Consider the following 24,168-nt stretch of genomic DNA (forward strand, 5'->3'; position numbering starts at 1 on the left):
TTATTAAATTGGGATGGTTATTTAGTTGACATATTAGTGATATCCAGTCATTTTTTATTAATAAGTGATTGTTTCCATAATAAATAATTCTGGAATTTGTAAAGACATGATCATAATAAACATAAAAAGCATTATTGTTTTTACTTTTAATAAAAATGTATGCAAGATATGTCCTGTGGACCTCAAAAGTCCCTCAATTATATATTGACCCATATTCAAACACTGTAAAACTGCAACTCAATGGCAAATTACTATATTGGAGTAATTCAGTCAAACGTGTTCAAGTCAGATTTGAAGAAGCAGAGCACAGGATTGTGACAAGTTGATGTGTCAGATGGGAATATATTTTCTACATTGGTCTCTTTGACATTAATATCTTAACAGTAACAGGTAACATGAGCCTTCAGTTAGACGGCTAATGACGTTTTGCTTCTATTAGATAAAAAACTCAATTTCTACTTGGTGTTAGCTGCTTATTTCACTCATTATGTGTCTGCTAGCATATAAATAACACCACTATAGACTTGTTAATAAGGTTACAGACTTGATTTTCATCAGATGGGGTCTTTTAGAGAACATAATTCCAGTCATCAGTCCAATCCTGATGGGTGATTATAGATTTTTTGCCCTTATGTTCCCCTCCCAGTGTGTGGATGGATAAATTTAGCAGGGGGAGCTTGTTTTTTGCATTTCTCAGAACCTTCATTACAGAAGAAGTGTTGCTTTCTAATTAAGCTCTACAAGCCCTTGACAAATCTTTGCTGAAATAATGTCATTCACTGTCAAAATACATTTAATCACTACATCTTAGCTTTTAGTTAAATGACCGTTTACTCGGAAAATATGAACACAAGTTAGGGATCAGCTGTAGAATTTGCACAATCTGGAAGAAATCAAATAAAGATATTTCCTCATGGAGAGTGCAAGCACACAATAAATGTGGGGAAGCATATTGTTTACCCAGAACAAGCAAATAAAGTCAACATGGCACCTCTGGGTTTTATGTGTGTCCTGTCAACCAAACCACCAGCACTCACATAATCTGGCTTCAAGCACTGGAGGTTCTCTGTCAGACTGAAACCATTCAACTGGAAAAAACATGACGATGAACTGTTTTGTCAATAACTCACTGTTAATTGAGAAAACTTTAAATGGATCAGTAATCAGATTTTAAGATGATTAGGATGTTCTTTGATCCAGTGCTACCGCTGTGTTATGTTCAGCCGGACAGAGATCAATAGTTTTTGGCCTTTAAAAGGCTGAATGAGGATCTATTTGCAAAATAATTGAAATCCAGAATACTGACATTTGTCATCTGCCGGCCAAATGAGAGACAACACAAATTAAAGGACAAAGTAGGTCCTCTTAGGTGTTTGCTGTGAAATAATACATTGTATCTTCCCTGTTCCTTTGATGGGGTTTTGTATTTGGGTGTCATCAGTTCTGGCTTTTTGAGTTCTAGTCCTTGGCAAGAAAACGACGGGATGATTCTAATGACGTTCTTTTTATTTCTAAAAAATGAAGCACTCAGAGTTCACCTTTCTCTACACCTCCACGATGTGTCAGCCGGAGCCAAGCAAGGTTTTTAAAGATCACTGATGAGAGAACGAAAAGACCTTGAAACTCCTCATTACTGAAGAATCTCACCAGCCAAAGAAGGCATCAAAGAATGCTCCAAATTGACTCCTTAATACCTCAGAATCAACACCAGCATGTGTCGCTGCCCTACTTTACTCCGCTGAGATATTTGCATCACCTTGAAGTGAAACTAGAGCTTCTGCTGCACTGATGGCCGTGCTTTACGTGATTGATATCAAACTGCCACGGTCAGATCTACACTTTTGCCTTTAGTCTTGTTGGAAATGAGTTTATTTTTAGATTTTATTTATAAAATGGCTTTTTGGCTTTCGTTTTTGTGCATTCATGATTCTGCAAATTTCCCAAAAGTGTCACACAAGTTAGAATAATTAAAGTTAAGACTAAAACCAACACTTTTCTGATAAAACGTGTGTACAGGGGTGATTTATTTTTTCCCAAAATGCAACGAAATCACTTTCAGGTACAAGACAGTACAATAGTTCTTCCAATGTGAAAGTCTCAAAATAGCTTTCCAGGTCAGATTTTGTGCAATGGGTTACAGTATATGTTTGCCTTGTGCTCTTCTTTCTTTCTCACTAGCAGCCAGTAGGTTTTATAACAGCACTTCATTGATTTTGTTTGCCGTTTGCAGATTTGTTTCCTCATTAAATATTGCCTTCGCCATCGCATTTATGACCACTTGAGAATTCAAGAGATGTTTTTCTTTCTTTTTTTTTTCCTCGCACCAATTTTCTTTACAAGCTGCTTTTTCCATTGTCTTGTGAACTGTGCGGTGTACTTTCGGAGTCTTTTACTGCTGGAGAATATGTCGGAGCAGCTCAAGGGTAATAACCCCCCAAATACTGTGCACTGAGCAAATATTTGTACTTGGCATAGGGGGAGTGAACCCTGCTGAGAGCACGGTGTGGCAACCCTCTGCTGTTGTGTACTTTGGGAAGTTAGAGCACTGCTCTGATATCTGAGGAGGTATTTACAGAACAGCTGCTCTTAGATGGGTAAAACTAAAAAAAAATAAGACTGATTCTGTCAACAAGAAGATAATATAGCATCACAACAAAGCACATAATTAAAGACAGATTTCAAAGCTTCTGCAATTTTTCTGTGTTTTAACATGCAAATATCTGGCATTAATTCCCAACTCCACAACAGAGGGGTCACACTGAGACTACCAGATGACTGACAGTGTTGTAGAAAGATTTTGTACCACACACCGTCATGTGACTTAAACTCTTGTGTTAAAATAGAACGGTACCATTTGGGAGATCACTACAAGGATCTTTGTGGTGAACATTTCAGCTTTCTGAGTCTTTTACACAAGAAACATTGTTTATTTTGAGCAGTACAACAATACAGAACTGGTTTTGCAAATGAACACCACGGGGCAGATACTATTCAGTTAGTCTAGATATGATTCAGTGTAGTATTTGTTTGTATTTTGTATTAGCCTTAATCTTTTCATATTTAACTAAAGAAGATGTTATTGTCGTACTCAGCAGTGTCATAATGGCAACATGTATGTGTATGATTGCAGTCATTTTCTTATTCTAGTATGAGTGAATATAATTAAAATCTTGTTACATTAATCAAAGGATTTTAAAATATCAGAAGATCACTTATCCCCAGACTCATTTGTTATTAGTCAATTATTGTAGCCATCGCAGCATAGTGGTCGGTAATGGCTGCTTAATGATACAGTGGCTCCTTTGATTCTCTTCAAGAACATCTCCAGAACAGAATCAGACCAAGTGTGGAATAACTTTGCGGAACTTCTTTACAATGGTTGGGTTCACATTTACATATAGAACTGCATGTACTAATGTGTTGTTAAAATGAGAGGATGGAAAAGCAAATGGATGAAAGCATGAACACATATGTCAGAGGGTTTAATGTATGTCATCATCAAAAGCACTCAGTTTGGAGTTGTGGCTAAATGCGGCAGTGGGGAATAAATCTCGTGTACGTGTTTACTGTAAGTGAGAGTGAGTCATTACAGAACATTGGGACTGTAGCCTTGCAGGGATGAGGGGGCTCTTCGCTTTCAGGGTTGTCATGGGTGCACATTTATGCGCTCATCGGCAACAGTTACAGGCAAAACACGTGTGCACTCAAAAGCCTGGGTTTGAATGGAAAATAATTTCTAGATGTAAATGCTTTAAATAGGGCAGCAGAAAAGAAGCTGTGATGGGTTTGAGGTAGGAAAGTTCACCCATAAAGTCCCATCATACAACAATATTAACAATAATCTGATGACTGTGTAGCTGTGCAGTTTATTTAACATTTACAAACCATTAATAATGTATGTGTTATGATCATCTATCTAAGTCAGAGCAACTTATGGTCCCCCAAAATTAGTTTTCATTGATTCTAGGCAATTTGTTGCCAAATTTTGGTAATTACTTACTGTTATGTTGTTATGGGAACCACCCAAATGCACAATAACGTCACTGCTGCACACATCCTGCTGTGAGACGATAAAACAGAATAAATATCTGTAATACAAAAGTTGACCTGGCGTAAAATAATATTTTGACTCTAATATACTGATCAGAAGAGTCTAAATGATAAAATAAATGTATATCCTGTAAGATGAAATGAAGCTCAGAACTCACCTGACGATGGCAACAAATTATTAGATTATAAAATGTGACTTTATGTGACATCTCGGCTGTCTGAAGGTAAGAAAGGTGCAATTTGCCATTGGATCCCGATCGGGTCTATCTTCATGTTCGTGATAATATATAAATAATAATTACAGTTGCTGCTGTTCACTCTCTGACTTTAGATGATACTATAGGTACTTCATATACTGTAGATCCTGCAGCTGTTTGATGCTGCAGGTATTTAATTAACTCAGAGGAAAGACCTACAAACAGCTGGAAGCAACAAAATAAACTTGTTTTAACATGTTGTCAAAACCCTGATTACATCCATCGTTGTTGAGTCACATTAATCTGACCTTGTATGGACTCAGTAATCACAGTCAAGATGTATTTTTGCAGACATTTCAGTTTGCAACAGATATAAAAATGCAGAGCAAATCAAATTTAGACTAACAATGAAGGAGTTTTGTGGATGTACCTCTATTGACAAAAGGCAACCAAACTATATCCTTTGAGCTCTCTGTGATGTTTATGGACCAATGTTTCTGCTTAAATTTGGAAAATGGCTGATGTTCAGACTTTTTCATGCCTGCAGAGAAAGGCAGGATAACTTCAATTTAACTTAATTTAAAATTTCGTTGGCATAAGAGTGTACCAAAAGCATGAGACACAAGATGTGGGTAATACTGGGAAACCCTGTGAAATCTCCAGTCCTCACAAGTTAGTACATTTTATTTGCTCCTAATACATACAGCTGCATTTAGTCTTAATTTAAGCCTACTATACTTAGAACTATATTACACTTGGTTTTTAAGTCATTGTTTGAATTATTAGAACCAAGAGTTGTTCAAAATGTATTCATGTCGGAGATGGATATAGAGATGTTGGGCGTCCTTCCTGCTTGCTTTATTGCCAAGAGATATGTTAGATCTGTTAAGCTCCCATGCAAAATTTATTTTGTTGAATTTCCCCAAAACACAAAGAAAGAAAGCAAATAAGCAATTGTTTCTCTTTTTTTGGCTAAGGACCCATTAGAAAATGATGACCATAAGCAAGTGCTGCTGATTAATGTACTCTAAATGAGTTTGTGCATACTTTGTGCCAGTGCAATGCTCAAGAGCCCATTAGGTTTTTTCCTGGGCCTGGCAGCAGAGTCTCGAAGCATTTGTTTTGACCTAGCAAATTAAAATGTCTGCTCTTATCAATGCCCCCGGGGCTCGAGGAAAGCAGGGAGGGAGATGTCGCTGTCCGTCCTTGTCAGGTCACTGGTCCGTCTTCCATCACTGGAGTTACCACAAACCTGCTGTCAGACAAAAGAGCGTTTCTGCCCTCTGTGTGTGTGTGTGTGTGTGTGTGTGTGTGTGTGTGTGTGTGTGTGTTGTGTGTGCAAGCATATGAGTTAAGGGGGTGAGCGAGAGGATGGTGTTCATGATGGAAAATCCTTTTTCTATGCAAATACAGGCTTGGCATTGACTGTCATAAAATTCTGATTTATGGATAAAAATCCAGACGTCCAATTTTCGGCAACGCATGAAAGTTTATAGACAACATGTAAAGATATACTGCTTATGTTCTTACACTTCTCTGCAGCTTGGGATGGTTACATGAGTTGCTAAAGGAGTGGCTACAGGACTTTTCCACTTATTTTTTTACTGATGTGAGATTTTTCTCTGGCTAGTGCCAGACAAGAATCTGAAGAGGTGACTTCTGTGTGCTACTATAGTCTCAGTCTACTATGGCTAACACTTATTTTTAGATTTATTTCTGTTTTTTGCCTACTTGCATGCACTTTCACTGCCAGCAAACTGGCTCATGTGGCACACGTAACTCTTCTTAACATTTTGTGTGTTTGTTTGTGTGCGGATCTGCTGATGTATGTTTGGGGCAGCAGCAGGGCTCCTAATGAGGATATATGGCCCTCGGTGCAGAGTGCCATCCGGCTGCCCTGCTGCAGAAATGCATACGATTTCACTCACAGTTCTCTCTCTTTTTCTCATTATCCCTTCTTCCATCTGCCACTCCTCTACCAAGTCTTTCTCTTTTTCCTGTCCATTCCTTCCTCTCTTCGGTTTGTGTCTTTGATTATTTCACCTTGGCTTAGTTACTCCAGCTTTTTCTTTTTCGCACATCCGTCATTTCATCTTTTCCTTTCACCTACCAGCCATCTGTTGTGCAAGAAGATCTCCTTACCTCCTCTACCTCAGTCTCATTTCCACTACTTGTTTGATTTTTTTCTTTAGCTTTGAGCTCTGTCAGACCAAACTTGTCTGCTTGGTCCTCAGAATCCCCCTCTGTCTTGCTTGTTGAGAATTGTTGCTCTCTCTTCCATTGTTGCTTTCCAAGTGTCGTTTTTTTCTTTATGCGTCTCTTAGGATCGATTTAACAAAATGCGGAGCTTTGCTATTACCCTACGGGGACGGCCATTTGACAGATCCAGTTCCTGGCAGCATGAGCCAGCAAACACAATGGGGCTTGGATGAAGGTAGATAGTCACTGACAGCTAACAAATAGGCCCCGGGGACTCGACAGGATAAGATAGCCACGTTCTACACGTATTAAACGCCTGATCTGTACACTGATTGTGAATGAACAGAAGTGGCAGTGAAAGAAACGGATGTAAGCCGGATAAAGGCAGCCACTGTGTGGCATGAAATGGAGACCAGATGTGCATGGAGTATTTCTTGACAGTGCAAATCAAAAGTATTTTTTTATATATATTTAGTCATTTATTTCTTATCGCACCTGCATTCAACAAAGAAATCAGAATCTGAGCCCACCAGAAGAATGCCTGGAGCGATCAATCAAAGTTTCGAACAGGTAGGCGAAATATGAGTTAAAAAGATGTAAAAACAAAACCCGAGGCAACAGATGAGACAGAATTCGAAATAATTGTAAATGTAATTCTCAGAAGGCCGCCACGTTGCATCAAGGAAAAAAAATGGAACATGACTTGAACGTTTAAGAAGCATAAAAGGGAGATGCACAGTGGAAAAATAACTTTTGTCTGCACTTAAATTTTCAGTCATTAGAGCACTGCACTGTGCACAAGTTAACATTTCAGGGAAGCACACACAAAAAACTCTGATCTTATACTAGTTTGTCAGAGATATTCCACTAAAAATGATGTTCTCAGATGGCAACGGCAAAAAAGAAGATACATCCGAAGACCTTTAGCTGAACTAGATGCTCAAAGACATGCTACAGAATCCACTGTATAGTAAGATTTGCTGGAAAAAAACTGCACTTTTTCTATTATTTTCTTAAACATTTGACTTAGCTCGTCCTCCTCAATTAGGTGTTCATTTGGTGTTAGGTACAGGTAGGTAAATATAACGTGGTTGTAATTAAACAGTGGTTTTGCTGCAGTTTTTTTCTAGCTATAATGACATCAGGTATCAGAAGTCAAAACTGGAATATGTGAGAGTTGTCCTTCCCTCAAAGAGCCTTTAATTTTCACCTATCGGTCATGGTTGAGATGTGCATCCACTGTGCCCTGGCAAGAAAGGCTCTGGGTGAAAGTGGTAGCTTGGGTGAGACTGCAGACATGTCCTAGTCTATCATTCTCCATCCAATAATGTTGCTAACAGCGTGCAGATCTTGCTCAGTGTGTCATCAGCACCTTGCTAATCACCGCCTCTATTGCATCAAGACCGACCACATTGTTTTATCCAATTTCAAATGGAGTAGAGGACAAGTTTAAAGCTAAGAAGTTTCAGTGTTCTGTTCAATTTATTACACTAACATACAAAATGGTTATGTTGTGCCAGGAAAAAATGGTAACGTGTACTTTTGATTTATAATCTAGTCTGCTGAGAGTTCAGTGATCAGATTAAATGTTTTGCTTTCTGCATATATTGTGCAGTATATCGTTGGGGGTTTGAGAGGAAAGACGGTATTAATTTTCTGCATGAAGGGTTAAGAAGAAGAGTAGGGTCCTTGTCAGGGTCTGCTTGCTACCTATAGAAAGTTCTTAGAAGGTAGGAGTGTGGGATTGGCCAATTAGCAACACAAAGATTCCTAAAACCTTGTAAATTTAATGACTGGAGCCATCAGATATGCATATCTCACAGTGCCACTGACCTACCTGTAAAAAAATTCACTCTCTTAGAAAGGTTCCCCCCTTTATTGCTTTGCTACACTGAGTCATGCTCAATTTAATTTAGCTTTATTTAACAATAATTTACAAATAAGACTCTTTCATGTCAAAATGAAAACCGATTTTCTCAGTCACAAAATGTGAATTAATTAAAGTGTAAAATGTAATGTTTCACTTCACACTGACTCAATTTAACACAGATGCAGCCAGTTCTTGCTACAATTAACGTCACACAATTAATGAAATGCAGATCATCTGAGTGCTGTGGATGTGTCTCAAGTAATTGTAGTACAAAAGATGTGTATCTGGAAGGTCCAGTCACTGATGAATCTGTGCTCCTGGCTATAATTGCACCACAAGGAGAAGAATACATGCCACGCAACTCCATGCAAAAATTATTGAAAACTACATGTCAGGGGATGGAGATGAACACTTCCAATTCCCTGACTGTGAGTTAGAGTACAGCTCAGCCCATTGTTAAGTGGAAGGAATATGACATGTACGTAAATCTGCTTAGAACAGGTCGTCCATAAAAGCTGAGTGATTGTGCAAGAAAGTGACTACTTTGGGAGTCCACCAAGACACCTTTGACTCCTCTGAAAGAATTACAAGCTTCAGCAGCTGAGATGAGACTTATTCAAAAGCTGTTTCCTGTTCTTCACCGGTCAAAGCTTTATGGAAGAGTGGCAAAGAGAAAGCCGCTGTTGAAAAAAATCTCATGTTAAGTCTCAACTAGAGTTCACCAGAAGACATGTGGGAGACTCTGAAGTCAACTGGAAGAGGGTTCTTTGGCCTGATGAAGCCCAAACTGAACATTTTGGCCACCAGGCTAGACTCTGTGTTCGGCAGATACCAGACACTGCATATCATCACAAACCCACCATTGTTACTGTGAAGCATGGTGGTGGCGGTATCATGATGTGGAGATGCTTCTCTGCAGCAGGCCTTGGAAGGCTTGTTAAGGTAGAGGGTCAAACAAATGCTACAAATGCTGCAAAGTCTAATTTTGATGTGGTGGGGAGGATGGAGGTGGAGGTGTGTGAATCCTTCTTATATCAAGGCACATTATGCTGGGGAACTCAACACCATTCTTTATTCTCCAAACAATTACCTGGCTGGTATTTAAATTTTAGAGTAATTTTAGACTCAAATCAGGGAGAAACAGTAGGTTTGGATCTGTCCAAAGTTAAATCAAAATAAATGAAATGTATATCAAATTCATGGGTGAGCTTTTGAGGGCCCAGTGCGTGGATGTGTTTACCTTTAGACAGAGCCAGGCTTGCTGCTTTTCTTTTTTAGAGCTTCTAGTCTTTATTCAAGCAAATCCAACCATTTTCCTGGCTGTTGCTTCTCATTCAGTAGATGGACATGAGAGTAGTATAAGACTTCTCACCCCCTAGAGATAAATCAATTTCTGAAAATGTTAAATGATTCCATTAATTATGTAGTCGTCCTTCATCTGATTATATGTATCAAAGGCTTGAAAACATGCTGCATAAAATAGCCGTCTACACTGTCAGCTCCCATGCGATTTGACAAGATCAGCCAATCTCGGGCTGCTTGGTTCGTTGTGCTCTCCCTCGGCTCTCACTTTGAATTCAGGGCTAAACAGCTACAAAGCCAGTGGGAAACCGAGTGCTCGCTTGCTTGTTGCACTTATTTACAATGCAGAGAGAGGAAGAGAGAGAGATGGCAACAGCGACGAGGGAAAGGAACTCGGGGATCAAGCCAAGAACTGGAAAGTACAGTCACACAGAGCATAAGTGAGAGATCTGATCTGCATGGTGGATCTACTAGAGGGGCAGTGAGGAACTCAAAGGAAGGGAATAAATGGAAACGAAAAGCAGTTGGGAAACAAAAAACCACTGCTTACTTGCACTCAAAATTTCTTGTGTCACAGGTATTTTGTATGTCGGCATTAAGGTAAACCTTGAGATGCGCAGAGTATAAAGTGCCTGCAGCTGCTTTACAGTCTGTGAGTAGTTCGGAACAAATAGATTTAGAGAGTCTGTCTGGTACCGTCTGCATACATTCAATTATATGCAGACAGACAGATTCATGACGTCCAAAGAGACCTTGATTAATTCTCAGTTGGACTTTAATGATGCTTTTGTACTGGCAGGTAATACAACCTCTATATCATTTAGCTGTAAATGTTTTACTACTTTTCCAGGACAAGTATGTTTGCAGAATGAACAAGCAATGATTTATCTCATGCATTGCGTCATGAGTGAAAACTTTTGAAGCGCTGTAGATTGATCCATGCCGAGAGATCAAATTTTACTAAATATGGGAAATAATACAAAGCAGAAAGAAGAAAAAGTGGGGATTGAAGCTGACAGACAAAAGGATTCAAGCTTAGAAACACACACTGGAAAAAAAAACATTTGAAGATCTGAGAGACAAGACAGCAGGAATCCTGAACCAGATGGCAGCTCAGGTCTGCTGGGTCATTCAGATCGGTGATCACTGGAGCACAGTACAGGAGAGTGTTATTCAGCAATAAGCCACCTGTGTCTCTCACCAAAAAAAACTAAACTGCACAGTGAGTGGGCAACAACCAGGTAATTACAAACCTAACTGGTACACATATGTCTCATTGTTAAAATTTAGCAGTTGATCGTTAATTAATGGACAGATATTTCCCTGTTGAATGCTTCTTTTAATGGAAAGCAGCTTTATTTGGCTTCAGTTTTAATCAGCAACAGATTTACAGTAAAAGCTACATTTTGGTACTCAGTGCACAACTAAACCATGTCTCCAAAACATTGTCATCTCACTCTTTGATGGACAGTATAGTGGGAATCCCTGGGGAACTGGTGGCATGTATTACTGTCTGCCTCAGTGGTTTTTATCTTTATTTATGTTACCACTTGGGGGTGCCAGAGTTTGACATGATTATATTTTACATATAATTGCCTAAAAATCAATAAGAACTTCAAAAAGTTAAAAGAGACTGACAGATGACTGTCAAACTTCACTGTCCATTGCATTTATCATAGCTGCAGTGGGGTCCTGCCCTTAAAGCAGTCTGCTGTCTAATTGGGTAAAAACTCCAGAAACTCTGTGACATTTCTGCCAGTTGACATAATGCCCTCTGGCAAAAGTGCAGACACCCTGGGAGTACTAAATACATCTTAATGCCATGGGAAGTAGTGGCCTGAAAGGTGTATAGAAGAATGAGAGCTTTGTGATTTTAATCAAAGCAGAACCCCTGTGGGCTGAGGACTCGAGAGAGCGGACTTGCAGGACTCGGTGTTAGCTAACACCACAGTGACACTTCAAATTGATGCTATCAACATGGTAATAGACCTATTTTTGCCAGCTCTCTTCATGCATTATGGGGGATGACAGCTTACTTAAGGACAACATAAACCAAATCATATTTCCACTAGATTCTCTGTCTGCTCACATTTACTTCAGTATCTACAAGCAGATGGCCTGGCCTGTGTGTCTCCAGTGCCACCCGTTGAAGTGCAACACTGAAAAATATGTGGTCTTCTGCCCCTTTGAGCAGTACCTGCAAATACATGTAGTACCTTGAGGTTAATCCCGGATTAGATTGAACTTTATTGATACCCTTTGAGAATATTATAGCAGAAACATGAGATGTAACGAGACTAAAACAAAAAGGGGGTAAAGGTGCACTAATTAAAACAAAAACAATTTGCAGTTAGGTTTTATTTAATCATGTCCAGCGCAGATTCTGGTTTAATTGGGATTTTTTTTCTTGTTATGGAAAATGTACAGACTTTAAAAAAAACATTTTAAACTGAGTAGGTGTAAATACTCATTAACCTTTTCAATATGAAAGAGTTCCTATAATATGAGTGGAGCTATACAATGTGTTAGTTGTTATCGTGTTGCGCTATGTTACTAAATATGTTTATCTTATGTCAGACTACTTAATCTTCTCTCCCTGCACAGTAAATGTCCTAGAATGGAGACACCTGATGCTGTACAAGGCTCTTAGTGTTTGTAATTGTAATAACTGACTTGCATTTATCATTGTGCAATCCTTAATGGGCTATAAGATGCAGAGGATGTGGAAACAAATGCAGCATATGATGTTGTGCAAACATACATAAAGATTATTGACAAATCAAAGGCAGACATGAGTTAAAAATGAACCAACTGCATACAGATGCTTCCATAGTCTTAAAATGGTGTAAAAGTGTATTAGGTTTCACTTAACACCTACATACAGTATATACACTACTGGTAAAATATTTGGAGTCACTTTGAAATGTCCAAATTTTTGAAATGAAAGCATTTTTTTCAATGAAGACAGCATTAAATTAATAAGAAATACAATGTAGACATTGTTAATATGGTAAATGACTATTCTAGCTGGAAACGGCAGTAGTGTCTGTACAGTACAATGAAGAGGGAGTTCACTGGCATACAGTATGAGTTATAATGCATGCAAAGATGGTTAGGAAGGAAAGAATATCTCAGCATTTCTTTCATTTACTCATGAGCTATAATGTAGTGCAGTTATATAATATAAAATAATGTCACATTTGCAGAATTGTGTTGTGGAGTGTGTTCAAACATGCTGTAATGTTAATAGTGGTTTCAGTTGTTCATTATATTGACTATTCCCATAATGTAACAAGTGCAACATCAAAGATTCCCGAAATTCACTCGCAGCCAATGACATTAATCAGTGTTTTTGCTGCTTGTAGAGCTTTGTTCTGCCATACTGCATCCTTCCAGCAAAGTTAATGTACTGCCCTGTTATATCCCTAACAGCTGTGCACACACACTCACACACACACACACACACACACACACACACACACACACACACACACACACACACACACACACACACACACACGCACAGCTACAAGCATACAAGTATGGCTAACATCTTGAATGGGCCTGTTACCAGGGAAACGGTTGTCAAGTGGTTGCCAGGGAGCACCCACGTGTTATAGACTGACAGCATGAACACCCATGTAAAGTTGAAGAGGACCAAATATAGAGGATCTATGTTTTGGAAGCTATCTACACCCTGAGTGATGAGATGCAGCAAGTGAGCGGAGTGAATGCAAGCTTTTACCTTTAGAGAATACGTCAATGTCAGCCCCTACAGGAGGGCAGAGCTCTCTCTCATTTCATGCATGAGGGACCTCTATTCCGCATTTTGTTGTTTTCCTCTGCTCACTACTCATTTCCCAAAAGAGGAAATTAATAAAAACTAGAGAGCAGAACGCAACAGAACAAAAAGAACGGCTAACGATTAGGAAATTGGATTCTATTTCAAGAAATAATTAGAGGTTTGCTATTTAGGATGCAAGTCAAAAAATAACTCCTGAAATTTTGCAAACTGTTGCTTGTTTTGTTGCCTGACATGTAATTTTATCAGTGAAATGAGAAAAAAAGTTATGTGCCGCTGACTATTAATTTTACTGACAAACATGTATAGTTCAGCTAATATTTCAGTCAGCTGTTGTTTGTTTTGTAGATTAGATTCAGGATGCAGCCTCTGTGACTCAGAATAGATTGTTGGGAATAAAAAAACCCACTAGTATGGGTTCAGTGGCTTTTAGAGTGATTGAATGCAGCATAGACAGTGAGGCAGATGACATTGAACTAGTGCATTCTACCTGTTTTCCACATTTGGGAGCTGAATTAGGTGCAAACAGAATATATCTTGCCTATATTTTCAGGCAAATTAAATGACACTCATGCATATGGATGCACAGAAACATATTTTGGCATGCGTGCCTCCTCTAGTTGATATTTAATGAACTGGGGAAGGTGCGTTGTTGGCAGCTCAATGCACAGCGTGTCACCTTGGCATTTATCTACACATGCCCATTCTGAACTTTAAAATCCCGCTGCTTGTTGGATGTTTTTTTTTTTCTAAATTGGGAATGAATGTGATGCCTTAATGGACTTGATAATGGGGATCCGTCTTATGACAGCCATTACCGCCTGAGTTTAATGTGCACTCTCAAGGTAGTATGTTGACATTTTCAGCTTGGCACAACCAAAGGCTTGGCTCGTCACGCATGCTGCTCCTATGTGCCCAGCCTTTCAAGGATAATGAGCTAATTTGTTTTTCAACAAGACAGTGCTGATGTTAAGAAGGGAGCACATTTCTAGGGAAAAGTCAATTTGTCTTTAGAAAGCAAGAAAGAACCTTTTTGTGGCAAAGGACTGCTCTGAATTGTACGCGCTCAATCTTCAACCAAGTTTGCACTCAGTCATTTGAGCTTCAGCTCTTGTTGTGGTTCATGAAAGTAGAAGCTCATTATTTAGTTGGACAAGTATAACAGCCTTTCACCACCAAACATTCAGAAACTGCACCTAGCAGTAACTATACCTGATTGGCTCCTGTTCCCTTCAAAAGGGTCCATTTGTGCAGTGATACAACATTCACAGCGTTCCTGCCAAGTTGGAACGCTTGTCGGAAGTCCTGTTCTGATTACTGGTAAGTGCACATTTGCAATTTCACCGTGGTTGCAGTCAAAACTGCAATTTTTAGCCAAAGAGCCAACAGTCTCAAAAACTTGTCGTTTCTTTAATATTCAAGGGGTTATGCACCATGAAGTCATCCTCCATGGTCAGATTGTCAACACAAAGTTATACTGTAACATCTTGAAGCATCCGAGAGAGAAACTAAACTGTCACATTTGCCATTATGTCAAGACGTACCCACTCAGTGCAATGAAAAGTTTTTTGCTGGGGGTTCGCCGGCCTTGGAGCCGCTGCTGATCCCTGACTAAGCATTTCCCCACATCGCATCAGCTCAGCTAAGTTGTCACGAAACGTAATGCTCATTTGCATCCAATAAATAATCCAGCTTCAATTTGATGGTGCGACCCAGTGTGCAGTGCAGATGATGCTTGATTCCAGAAAGAGTTCCAAAAGTAGCAGGAGCACTGGGAGCAGAGTATCACTGTATAAGAAGACTATTTTGAGTGGGATCATAGCCAGATTTCAATCAGGTGTACTTTAAATTGATGCTGTCCTGGAAATTCTTGATGGTATTTCATACATATATCACAAAACAGTTTTTTATTGTTACAAAGCCATGCAAGCCATGTACCTGCACTGGTTGCAGCAACTCATCACTAGATTCTATTTTAAGCATGATAATAAAGGGTTATTCAAAAACAATGAATCGATTTCATTACGCAATATTTTAAGGAAAAGCAATAGAAAACTCCAGCCAAGTCACAAGTATTCTACTCACAATCAACTTTTATTTGATGTTTAAGGTCATCGAGTGACATCAAATAACAACAGTGATCAACTCAGTGGATCATGATATGCTGATACGTGTCTGGGAGGAATTCTCTTATTGCATTGGTGTTGCTGTAGGTGGTGGCCACATTAAACACTTGTAAGACAGGAAGTAAAATTTGTGAGTAGAATACTAATTCTATTGCTTTTCCTTATTATAATATTGCGTAATTAAATTGGCTCATTCTTTTTGAATAACTCTGTATTATCATGCTTAAAATAGAATCTAGTGATGAGTTGCTCCAACCAGTGCAGGTACATTCCAGATTGTAAAAGTTGAAACCTGTAAGAAGTTCAGACTTAAAAACACTTCTGATAACAGGATGTTAATACAGATTGCCATTCCTTTAAAGAGAATAGAAACCTTCATCTTCTGCTGTAATTAATTAGCATATGCACAATTTACCTCAGTCATTCCAAAAGACTTCTATAAGCCGACGCTCCCCAAGAGGACACCATTGCCTAGAATGGCGAACAGGTTAAATAGATTCCTCTTCCATCTGCCTCGTTGTTGTTTATTTATTTTTGCCCACACCATTACTCTCATTTAAAGACCTTACAAGTATTAATTGCAATTTCATTAATGTCTTCTTCTGCTAAAATGTGAGGACTGCCTTAGTAAGAAGAAAGCGAATAGATCATTTGAGGACATTCAGGTTTGAAAAACTGACAAAGTGTTTAATTTTATGGTTTTACTGCATTTTTCATTTACATGTGACAATACATGTTAAAGCACCACACAGTAATTTGGTCATTTGCATTTTTAGCGGTGGGATGAAGGGGGGAGGTGTCTTCCCTGAATCACTTACCGTCCAGTGCCATTACACAGGTCTTGTGTCTTCGAACCGCTTGACATTTCATCTGTGTATTGCTCAACTCAGCAGAATGAATCAGCCCATCAAGCTGATTTAACATAGAAGAAGAAGAAGAAGGCTGCTCCTTACTATGAGTCAGGTCTCAGTAAATGGCGGTACTGGGTTTCAGTGAATTACTTTGCAAAGTAAGTGAGCACATATCTGCCATCAGGCTTGCATATGAACACATGTCCAGCTTTGTTCAAGCTGTGGGAACAGGTGGCTGTGATCTTGTGTGCCAACATGAGCTTCAGTGGAGCTGGTAGGCTGACATACTGTAGATGCTGAAGTCTTCATGTAGGGGACAACATCACTAGCTACATGTGAGCCACTGAAATAGGGAGTGTAATGTCATGGAGGTCAGCATTTGCTAAGTGCTTTCTAAACTGCTGAGCAAAGCACAAACCTAAAGCCTATTTTTGCTATAAATGTGACATTGAAACAGTGCTGCACAGCTTTAATGAGGTATGAGAAAAAATTTGTCAGAATCTGAAGGGTGTTGCCGACTTACTTCATAAACAGTGTTTGACTACTGTTAGATGACTGATGTACAAACTGTTTGAGTGGTGCACATTGCCAAAACATGACACGACATCCTGAAGTAAATGCTTTTCTTAATGGTGTACCTTATATTTGTGTCTACCAACGTTTTTGTTTGTAGCTGCATGGTTTTAGACTGTGTTTATTTTATATACATGTACAGCTAGGCATATATCCTCCTGAGAACTGAGGGGGAAAAAATCTTTCAATTTAACTTGTTTTGTGATTTCCTGCCTTTTTGGAGCTAAAACAACAGACAATTTAGAATTTTCTAATATATCTTTATTTTAGATTTTACAGCGTGCCCACTGTAGTGGACAACAGAACAATTTTACAGTTAAAAAAACAGATCTGCAACACTTTGAAATCACAACAGGCCATCAAGAGAACAAGAATGTCAACCCATTTTCTAATCCTCAATTATCTGGTACAAAATCCTTTCAGTTCTGCATCCTACAAGAGTGTAACATTTAGGAGGTCGAATGAAACATAGCTATAAACAACTGTTTAGTTATTACATTAATTAATTTACATTCGGCATGTTTATTACCCAGCAAATAAGCGTGTTTTGGGACAGAAATTTGAATGTAAACAAAGAAGTAGCAAGCTAGTTAGCTATTACCTCACCCCATTAAATCATGTCCATTACAGCTGACATTCATAAAGGGGATATTATTTTTCCTGACAAAAAGTTTAACTGAACTTGAATGATTTACAACATGTTCATAAACAAGAAAATATACGATTACCATCAGTCGAACAACGATATCTTAACAATATTTTCCCCTTTCGCTGCCATCTCCATTTTGTCCCAGCATGAAAACAAAGTTTCTCTCATCCAACCCAAACACAGGAGATATCACTGGGAAGGCAGGGAGTCCTCTACTGAGCTCATCAGGACTTAGTAGCGTAGTTAAAATGATACAGATGATGTAGATCAAAAACAAATGTGCAGTACAGAGGACATAAATGCATGGGCCGGATCTCAGGAGGATATCTATATTCCAAAAAAAAAAAAAAAACAAATAAACCAAGTGGTTCATTTCAGTCAGTTTTGAGAATTAGTGTACATTTTTCATGACCTATTTTTAATACAGACCTAGAAAAAAGGCACACATATACATTCATGCAGTTAAATAATGAATAAACAAGGATAAAGGAATAGACTGGCCTGCACCCAGTGTCATGAGATTGAGGATATTTTCATTCGGCTGAATTTGTAGACATCTTTGTTGACCAAGTTCCACATCTGAAACTGTTGTTTTCCTCAGACTACGTGCAAACCACAGAATTCTAGAAGGAGGTGATAGTGATAGCGAACAGGTGTAGTCTCACAGTGTACTTACAAGAGCCGCAGTGTAGCTTGATAACCACTACCTGTAACCCAACCAGACACATGAAGGATTCACATTTATGTACTATGAGCGAGACAAAAGTTTCATCATCCTAATGAGCTCTTCATGATAAGTGGTTACACTATATGAACAGTAAAGACTATGTATGCATTTCTACCTTTTCAACATCTGGGTAGAATACATGTCAGACCACTAGACTCACAGATGTGCTAAATCACAATTAAGTGCACCAGCTGCTGCACTGTTGCCACCGAAACATTAGTTACTGCAGACAGATTGAGTAGATTTGTAAAGTGAGGTCAGGCTTGTTTAAAAAAATTCAAAACTTGTATCAGTGAGATGTCTGGGGGAACTTTAAATCACCCAGGCACTTGAATAAGTCATACTCTGGTGCCCTCAGCTACCTCTTTATGCTGTTATCACATAAACCACATGTTAGCCCAGTCAAGGAGATGAAAGAATAAGCAGTTGAGCAGGATAATTTAGAATTCAGACTAACTCTACATTACAATTTCCATTCCGTTTGGAATTTCATAGAAGAGATGAAGCCTTGCTTGTTAATGCAACTGTTGGTTTTGCAATTTCATTTTATCATTTGTCCCTAAAGAGCTTCCAGGTATTTGAACATTGCTGTTGAATCCAAATCTTTAGCCAGTAATTTACTTGTGGAAGACATAATATTTTACAAAACATTATTTTCATCATGTTGTTTAATCCTTGAACCGTTTGGTCTCATATTCTGCAGCTGTAGCACAGAGGAAGCCCATATCCCTGAATGAACTTATGGTAATTCATTATTTATCTCTCATGTTTGAGGTGTTGCTTGAGATGCAGATAGGCTGAGAAAGACAAGGGTAGGTTGTGACAAGCGAGATGCAGGGTGACATTAACAGAACAAGTGAGAGGCAAACGGAGAGATCAAATGAGAAAGAAAAGATGGAGCGAGATATGTGAACAGGGAGAAAGAAAAAGAGTCGAGCAAACTTACAGACAGAGAAACAAAGAAAGAGATGGTATCAGAGCAAATGACACATTACCAAGAGAGAGCGTGAGATGTTTCCTAATTCCATCCAGTCTGTCCCTCGTCCCAGTAGTGAATGAGTCATGGTTATCCTCTGAAAATGCTAGCCAACCTTTGTCGATAAAACCATCCAAATCAATCATCACAAACCCCAAACACATGTTTGCCATATAAAAACTAGGCTCTCTATTCACCTGTTTCAACATTCAGCACACTGCTGCCAATGGAGCCCCTGTTCCCAGCAGGCACGTCTGCATGTTAATTGTAAGAAGGCTAATGAGCCTCATACAAGCAAGAGGAAAAAAAAAAAAAAGAAAAAACAAACACATGCATCACTGCTTACACGCAGCACTATATTATGCACATTAGACTGACCACATTCGCCCTGGAAGAAGCAGTGGTTGTGCTAAGTTGATGAGAGAACAAGTGACAGAGAGTCGAAATCACCCTAAAAAGTCGGGAGAGAGCAAAGAAACACAGAGTGGTGGGGATTTATTTAAATGGCTTAATATCAATGCAGTTTGAGAATGACATTTGTGCAATTGTTCCAACAGACGTCAGGAAAATTAAAAATTAAAATCATTATCTTTCATGTTACAGACTGAGAATCCTCTCACACGTCTGCTCTGTGAAGTACATCAAAAGCCCGGTGCTTCGGGGAAAACGGTGAAGTCACAACCAATTGTTCAACTGTTGCAACTGACGCCATGAGACATGGCAGCTAGTTGTATCACATGTTGGTGTTGTTGTTTTTATCATTGTCTGGTGGCATCGGATTCAGTGTCAGAACAGCAGCCAGTGACTCAGCACTTTCAGCAAACTGTGCTCTGGGTGGGCCTTTCCAGTGTATCAGATCTGCTCTAGTTTTGTTTACATTCTCTGTTTGCTGGTTTACTGAATGTATATGAAGTGGGTTGCATTAGGTCAAGCTCTTCTCTCAAGCTGCAGAGATGCACACAAGAGGCTTTTTTCTTCTCTCGCATCCCTCCGGTACCAGCTGCCAAAAAATATCCTCCAGCATAAATTTCACAGGGCACAGCGGCTATCTTCTTTTGTCTGCTCTGATGGCATAAGTAACAAGGACGAGCTCTCAAAGGAGTTTTTAACATAGGGACACAGGTAAAGGACATGAAAGAAGTACAGAACAAACTGGATCTCATTCTCAATCTGTTTAGATCTTCAATTAGATCTATGTTTTTTACATTCATTGCAGTTTCTTCAGCACCAGACAGAGCTGTGGCTGTAAGGCAGCCTCAGATAAAGAGACTGATGGAAAACTACAGCACAGTTTCTATGCTTTTGCAAGATGAAGCTGACTGAGTATATGGTAGTTCATTAGATTTCACACCAATGCTACCGAAGCCATTGTGTGCAGGCTGCAGGTTAAATGTCTGTGGCGCTTTTCATACACATATAATTATGGAAATTGGCTGTAAAGGTAAATAGGTAGGACTTATAGCACAGTGTAGTTTAAAACACCTACACAGATGCCAGCTATGTTGTACTATTTGTACTGCAACAAATGTGCCATTGCAGTGAATTATTAATAGTGGAGCCATCTCAGCCATTAGAGACTTAAGACGTGCTTATAAGTAATAGCAAAAGTGGCTTTGCTGTAAAAGTCAAGAGCCATTGACTTTTACGCTCTTACTCCATTTGACTTTTGAAATCAGGCAATAGAAATATTAAGTTTAGCAGTATGAGAAAGAACTGTGTTATTTAATCACTTTTAATCCCTGCAGCAGTTCCCACTGACTTTTTAAGCATCTGCCATATACAGATATGAACACATTAATAAAAAGGATGTACTGTAATGCCATTATTTCTAGGGGATTATTAGACAGATAGAAATAGCAGCTGTGAGATGCCATATCACGATTAACATCTTAAACCGCCAGGGCCCCACTTGTAATCTCATTTCAATACAAAAGACCCAACAAATGTGAAGCTTGTAAGGCAAAACTTTTTGTTCAGACCATGTCAGAGAGTTACTGATCCAACTGTTGAATCCAATTTTCAAGGCTGTAGGTTGTAATGGTGCTGGTGTTGTATTGACTTGTATTGTACTGTGAGGCTCTTGTCACCCCAGCGGACAAAACAGAAATTGAACATTCAGGCCTCACTAAGGTTTATATTTTATTGTGCAAGGTTGTTATGTTGGGGGGTTTTGCTGCACAGGTCCTACTGCTATTTTTGTATCCACACCCAAAATATAAACTGTATCTGCTCTACTAAGCGTATTTCTGCTCTTCTACCTGTCAGTTGTCTGGAGGGTATAATTTCCTGCAGTGAAATACTCCATAACAGTTCAGATGACATGGGCAGTCTTGGCATCAATAGTATTGACAGGGATATGTACCCTTATCGTAGTCTGACAGCAGGAGAGCAAGTGCTGGGAAAGGGCCATGGATGTTTATCTTCCCAAAGGAGAGAGCATGATGATATTGAGTGAGTGAAGGTGAAAGAGAGATGGAGAGAAGATTCATTCTTACCAGAGGTGCAATGTTGCTGCTGCACTTAAATGTTGAACTAAGCCTTTGTCAAGCTCCCATATAACACCGATCTTTCCTATTTCTCCCTTCTGTGTGTTGAAGAGCTATTATGTTATGGGAAGCTGCCAAAAGCAGAAGAGGGAAGCGTCCATTCATAAGGAAGTGACACTACATACAGTCTCCTCTCAGCTGATGGTGATATTGATCTTTTAAAGGTTTTCTGGATCTTCCAGCAGCAAAAACATTAAAGGGAAATGTGTGCCGGTTTCCCCTTTCTGAATGTCTGAAAACCATCAGTGACTAATTTAGCAGCAGGGTTTCTCAATCTCAGCACTTCACGTTGTAATCAGCGCTTTGTGCTGCAAAGAGGAGGAGGATGATTCAATGTTGGTGCACTGACAGTTCATAAGTACAGTATGTACAGTACATAACAGAAGTGATTACATCCCTGTGAAATTTCACTGAAATGTCAAATCTAAATGTGTGCTAGATCTCATTTTTGCTATGCAACATTTTCCTTGTCCCGTGCTCAAGGGGTATTTACCCTGTCAGAGCCTTCTCAAACGTTCTCTGATTAATATAAAACAGACAATATTTCATTCTAGATCGAATATTACAAACAGTCTCAATTAGATTGCAGTCACTGCAGGATAGAGTGGTGTTGACAGCACGGCAGCATTTATCACAGTGGTGACTCTCCTTTGAATACTAGGATTTTGCCCTCAGTCAGAGCAAACTAAATGAGTCTGTCTTATTTAGGCTGTGAAATCACTGAGACAGACCTAATTTATGCAATATTCACTATGGCAGTGTCGTGGTGGCTTGTTTCATCCCTCTGTATTACATTGGTAAAATGAGGGCAAGACACTGATGACATCCAGTTTTCATGGGAAAACAGATTGTGTGGCAAAATGCTGTAATGTCTTCTTTTTTTTCCCAGCCTGGTGTCTTGATGATAATTTTCCTGCTCCCTGGCCCATCTGTGCAGAACTGAACTGGTCTGATGAGGGGAGGGCTTGAGCAGAAAAATGCCGTGTGCTTTTGTTGATCAGCCCTAATCCACATGCCAGATGTCTTATATAACAGATTCAGTTATGAGCGTAGGAACATGAAAGATAACTGCTTACACTCTCCAAAGCTCCTTCCTTCGTTTGGTCACTGCATTTGCCGACAGTTTGCAGGGGGAAAAAAATGCATGATCTCATTGCGATGGCAACTATATCAGGGTTTTAGATATGCAGTGTTGATTAGAAGTGTTTAAAAATTCATACACCTCTACTGAGTTCATCATGCATCGATCAACCATAACATTACTGAGAAGAAAATGAACGCCTTTCCTCAGTGGGCTTGATAGATTAGTGAATCTCTCTTTCCAAAGGAAGCAGCTGTTGTTTCCATCTCCCTGTTGCAACTCCTTTACCTTGTAGACTCCTTTAAAAAGCTGCCTCTCCTTTAATTTCTAGACCCTGCATTCATCAAATTAGTTCAAATAAACATAATTACATTAAGTCACAGCATGATTTTCAGATGCTTTGCATGCATTATCCTGAAAAAGGGAGTCATTCTTTAAGACGCATGTATAAGACTGCTGTTATATGCTGACATTAGATGTCAGATAGCTGGAAGAAAATGAATGATGGCCTCTGTCCACTTCAGGGGGAACATTTAAGAGTCATTATTCCACCATTATCATTCTTGCCAATGACTGTAGAGCACTCCTCCCTCCTGTCAGTTGGCTGTCTGCTGTATAATGGGCCTGGGGTGTCCATTATGGAGCCAGAATGGCTGCAGACGCACTTTAGCCACAGTCTGCTTAAAGTAGCTGAGCTGAAGGACGGGGGGTATGGGTTATGGCTTTTAAAAACAGAAAAAAAAAAGAAGTTTCTATTGGTCTCATAACACAGGGTGAGGTAAGGTTGCAGTTTTTTGCATTAGCAGATGGTGAAATATGTGAAGTAAATGACAAATGTGATACTGCAGTGATTTTGGAAATGCTGGCACTAACAATACACAATCACAAAATACAGGTTATCCATCATGTTGAGTACAGACTCATACAATTGCACTTGCTATTCCATTATATAAAAATCAAACGTAGAAATCTTTTTTTTGTTTTCTTTTTGGTATCTAGTTTTTAATCGTTTTACAGGTGCCACGCCCTTTTGGCGAAGAAAACATCAACTTTCCACCTCAGAAAGTGTGCAAAATGCATAGTGGCAGTGTTTAAATTTGAGACCCACCAATGTAAATTATAACACAATGAAATGGAAAATATTGTATTTTGAACCTCAGTCATTTGGACAGATGTGCTTGCACAGCAGCAATGAGAAAGGAAGCCTGAGTCGGGCCAA

General features: G+C 39.1%; 1 protein-coding gene across 5 annotated transcripts in view; it reads left to right on the top strand.

Annotated features, from left to right (window-relative positions):
- Positions 1-24,168, top strand: part of grid1a (glutamate receptor, ionotropic, delta 1a) — a 332,162-nt gene that overhangs the window by 195,774 nt on the left and 112,220 nt on the right. The window contains exon 1 of one of the 5 annotated variants that reach the window (XM_055018772.1): positions 10,719-10,859. The exons of the other annotated variants lie outside the window; for them this stretch is intronic. The gene's annotated coding sequence lies outside the window, so the exon portion shown is untranslated. Of the gene's footprint in view, positions 1-10,718; positions 10,860-24,168 lie in introns of those variants that run through there. 5 annotated transcript variants of the gene reach the window in all.

The sequence above is a fragment of the Amphiprion ocellaris genome, chromosome 16 (genome assembly GCF_022539595.1).
Source record: "Amphiprion ocellaris isolate individual 3 ecotype Okinawa chromosome 16, ASM2253959v1, whole genome shotgun sequence".
NCBI classification, from domain to species: domain Eukaryota; kingdom Metazoa; phylum Chordata; class Actinopteri; family Pomacentridae; genus Amphiprion; species Amphiprion ocellaris.